The sequence below is a fragment of the Pseudoliparis swirei genome, chromosome 19 (assembly GCF_029220125.1).
Source record: "Pseudoliparis swirei isolate HS2019 ecotype Mariana Trench chromosome 19, NWPU_hadal_v1, whole genome shotgun sequence".
NCBI classification, from domain to species: domain Eukaryota; kingdom Metazoa; phylum Chordata; class Actinopteri; order Perciformes; family Liparidae; genus Pseudoliparis; species Pseudoliparis swirei.
Window position 1 is genome coordinate 28,035,875 of NC_079406.1, and position 6,094 is coordinate 28,041,968.

Consider the following 6,094-nt stretch of genomic DNA (forward strand, 5'->3'; position numbering starts at 1 on the left):
GCTTCACTTTCCGTGACATCATGACATCACACGCCTGACATGACATCACACGCCTGACATGACATCACACGCCTGACATGACATCACACGCCTGACATGGCATCACACGCATCACACGCCTGACATGACATCACACGCCTGACATGACATCACACGCATCACACGCGTGACATGAAATCACACGCCTGACATGACATCACACGCGTGACATGACATCACACGCCTGACGTGACATCACACGCCTGACGTGACATCACACGCCTGACGTGACATCACACGCCTGACGTGACATCACACGCCTGACATGACATCACACGCGTGACATGACATCACACGCGTGACATGACATCACACGCCTGACGTGACATCACACGCCTGACGTGACATCACACGCCTGACGTGACATCACACGCCTGACATCATGACATCACACGCGTGACATCACACGCGTGACCTCATGACATCACACACGTGACATCATGACATCACACGCGTGACATGACATCACACGCGTGACATCATGACATCACACGCCTGACATGACATCACACGCCTGACATGACATCACACGCGTGACATGACATCACACGCCTGACATGACATCACACGCCTGACATGACATCACACGCCTGACATGACATCACACGCGTGACATCATGACATCACACGCGTGACATCATGACATCACACGCCTGACATGACATCACACGCCTGACATGACATCACACGCCTGACATGACATCACACGCGTGACATGACATCACACGCCTGACATGACATCACACGCCTGACATGACATCACACACCTGACATGACATCACACGCGTGACATGACATCACACACGTGACATCATGACATCACACGCGTGACATGACATCACACGCGTGACATCATGACATCACACGCCTGACATGACATCACACACGTGACATCATGACATCACACGCGTGACATCATGACATCACACGCGTGACATCATGACATCACACGCGTGACATCATGACATCACACGCCTGACATGACATCACACGCATGACATGACATCACACGCCTGACATGACATCACACGCCTGACATGACATCACACGCCTGACACGCCTGACATGACATCACACGCGTGACATGACATCACACGCGTGACATGACATCACACGTGTGACATGACATCACATCACACGCCTGACATGACATCACACGCGTGACATGACATCAGACATGACATCACACGCGTGACATGACATGACATCACACGTGTGACATGACATCACACGCCTGACATGACATCACACGCGTGACATGACATCACACGCCTGACATGACATCACACGCCTGACATGACATCACAAGCCTGACATGACATCACACGCATGACATCACACGCCTGACATGACATCACACGCCTGACATGACATCACACGCCTGACATGACATCACACGCCTGACATGACATCACACGCCTGACATGACATCACACGCCTGACATGACATCACACGCCTGACATGACATCACACGCGTGACATCATGACATCACACGCGTGACATCATGACATCACACACGTGACATGACATCACACGCCTGACATGACATCACACGCCTGACATGACATCACACGCGTGACATGACATCACACGCCTGACATGACATCACACGCCTGACATGACATCACACGCGTGACATGACATCACGTGACATCATGACATCACACGCCTGACATGACATCACACACCTGACATGACATCACACGCGTGACATGACATCACACGCGTGACATCATGACATCACACGCCTGACATGACATCACACGCCTGACATGACATCACACGCCTGACATGACATCACACGCGTGACATGACATCACACGCCTGACATGACATCACACGCCTGACATGACATCACACGCGTGACATGACATCACACGCGTGACATCATGACATCACACGCCTGACATGACATCACACACGTGACATGACATCACACGCGTGACATCATGACATCACACGCGTGACATGACATCACACGCGTGACATCATGACATCACACGCCTGACATGACATCACACGCCTGACATGACATCACACGCCTGACATGACATCACACGCGTGACATGACATCACACGCCTGACATGACATCACACGCCTGACATGACATCACAAGCCTGACATGACATCACACGCATGACATCACACGCCTGACATGACATCACACGCGTGACATGACATCACACGCCTGACATGACATCACACACCTGACATGACATCACACGCGTGACATGACATCACACGCCTGACATGACATCACACGCCTGACATGACATCACACGCCTGACATGACATCACACGCCTGACATGACATCACACGCGTGACATCATGACATCACACGCCTGACATGACATCACACGCGTGACATCATGACATCACACGCGTGACATGACATCACACGTGACATCATGACATCACACGCCTGACATGACATCACGACATGACATCACACGACATCACACACCTGACATGACATCACACCGCCTGACATGACATCACACGCCTGACATGACATCACACGTGACATCATGACATCACACGCCTGACATGACATCACACACGTGACATGACATCACACGCGTGACATGACATCACACGTGACATCATGACATCACACACGTGACATCATGACATCACACGCGTGACATGACATCACACGCGTGACATGACATCAGACATCATGACATCACGACATCAGACATCACACGCCTGACATGACATCACACACGTGACATCATGACATCACACGCGTGACATGACATCACACGCGTGACATGACATCACACGCCTGACATGACATCACACGCCTGACATGACATCACACGCGTGACATGACATCACACACCTGACATGACATCACACACCTGACATGACATCACACACCTGACATGACATGACATCACACACGTGACATGACATCACACACGTGACATCATGACATCACACGCCTGACATGACATCACACACCTGACATGACATCACACACCTGACATGACATCACACACCTGACATGACATCACACACGTGACATGACATCACACGTGACATCATGACATCACACGCCTGACATGACATCACACGCGTGACATGACATCACACGCGTGACATGACATCACACGCCTGACATGACATCACACGCGTGACATCATGACATCACACGCCTGACATGACATCACACACGTGACATCATGACATCACACGCGTGACATGACATCACGACATGACATCACACACCTGACATGACATCACACACCTGACATGACATCACACGCGTGACATGACATCACACGTGACATCATGACATCACACGCCTGACATGACATCACACGCGTGACATGACATCACACGCGTGACATCATGACATCACACGCGTGACATCATGACATCACACGCGTGACATCATGACATCACACGCCTGACATGACATCACACACGTGACATCATGACATCACACGCGTGACATGACATCACACACGTGACATCATGACATCACACGCCTGACATGACATCACACGCCTGACATGACATCACACGCGTGACATGACATCACACACGTGACATCATGACATCACACGCCTGACATGACATCACACACCTGACATGACATCACACACCTGACATGACATCACACACCTGACATGACATCACACACCTGACATGACATCACACGTGACATGACATCACACACCTGACATGACATCACACACGTGACATGACATCACCCTGACATGACATCGACATCACACGCCTGACATGACATCACTGACATGACATCACATGACATCAGACATGACATCACACCTGACATGACATCACACTGACATGACATCACTGACATCACACATCACACGCCTGACATGACATCACACACGTGACATGACATCACACACCTGACATGACATCACACACCTGACATGACATCACACACGTGACATGACATCACACACGTGACATGACATCACACACCTGACATGACATCACACACGTGACATGACATCACACGTGACATCATGACATCACACGCCTGACATGACATCACACACCTGACATGACATCACACGCGTGACATGACATCACACGTGACATGACATCAACATGACATCACGACATGACATCACACGCCTGACATGACATCACACGACATCACACACCTGACATGACATCACACCTGACATGACATCACACGCGTGACATGACATCCACGTTAAGACATCACTGCTGATTGACATCACACGCGTGACATGACATCACACGTGACATCATGACATCACACGCCTGACATGACATCACACTTCCTGAGTTCTTAATCTGGAATACTGATTGGCCGATCCAGAGAAGCGTGAGGATCTTTTAATTGGATCAGCTGAGCAGATTAAATCGACACTTGAGTTCTTTAAATCTGGAATAATGAACGTAAATAAATATATTATCAAGCTTTCTGCAGAGTTCACCTGACATTCAGAGACTCATTTATTAATAACTAATAATGAAACTATATATTATGAAGCCTTAAGACTCATTTATACTCATTAATAATAAAACTATTATGAAGTTTTATGCAGTTGCTTTAAGAATATATTCCACATTTTCCTCCAGTGGGAAAACAACACGCTGGAGGTTAGCTGGGTAGTTAGCTGGTTAGCCTCCGCTGTGCTTTACTGTTACCCCGGTTACAGGACATGAGCCCAACATCGGGCCGCTGGGTCCACGGTTCCCCCTCGGTTCCCCCTCGGTTCCCCCTCGGTTCCCCCTCGGTTCCCCCTCGGTTCCCCCTCGGTTCCCCCACCTCTCCCGTGGTGGAGGTGGAACCCTCTCAGGCGTGTTGACGTTGGCACAGAAACAAAGATGGCCGCCGGGTGAGAGGAAAGTTTCTCCTCAGAGAAAACGAAGTCGGCCTGCTGTTGGAAACAGGAAGAGAAAATATTTAGTAGAAGATCTCTCTCTGTGTGCTGTGTAAACAACAACAACAACAACAACGGGAAATGTAGTTTTAGAGAAAACAATGAAACCAACAGAACCTTGTTGTTCCAGTAAGATGAAATGTGTGTGTGTGTGTCTGTGTGTGAGTGTGTTTGAGTGTGTGTTTTTAAGTGTGCGTCTGTGTTTGTGTGTGTCTGTCAGTGTTTGTGTGTAAGTGTGTCTGTGTGTGCTCCCCCCCCCACCCTTCTGTCCTCACAGTGGAGACTTCCTGTGTGTGTTTGATGGTTTTCAAAGTTTTGCTCGTATAAACTTCAATAAAACTTCGGAAAAATCCAGCAATAAATCTGCAGCTTGGTCATCAAACGCCTCACGAGCCTTGGCTCCTTATCTTTTGTCTTTTTTGCTGTAGGCTGCTGTAATGATACATCTTCCTACTGGAATGAAGTAATATATACATATATATATATATGTATCTATCTATTTATTCTTATATTTCTTGGAGTTTTCCAGTTCTAAAGTTGGTACTTTATATACTTTGTTTAACTAATTTGTTTATTTAACTAGAATTAAAGTTTTTATTGCCAATATAAAACTTACTGAATCATTTAAGTTTCTTTCTTTATTTAATCAGATTTGATACATTTATTTTAATTTTCTAAAATTCACTAAATATTTTCTATTTTTTCCCTCATAAGTAATATTGGTATTTCCATTTAGTTTTCTTGTTTTTAATGAAAACATAAAACACAGATTTATTATGTTTTATTTTAAACATAATTTTTCTAAAATCCTCCAAATATCTTTATTTTATGTTGTGTTCGTTTTATTTTGTTTCTTCACTTTTACTTTCTAATAGTTTTAATTGTGTATTTTTTTAGATATTTCTTTTTTAAGCAACCAAAACATTTAGGAATATTTACAGCTATATATAATTATATATATATATAATTATTCATGACACGTAAAACTAACAGGATAGCAAATCTAGAAATCCTAACGTATCAATCTAAAATAAATAAAATAAACTAAATAAAATAAATGAAAATGCTACTTTTTACTTGATACATTTCTTGATATATAGCTCTTTTTTTAATCCAGAAATAATTTGTAACCATGCTTTTTTATTTAGTT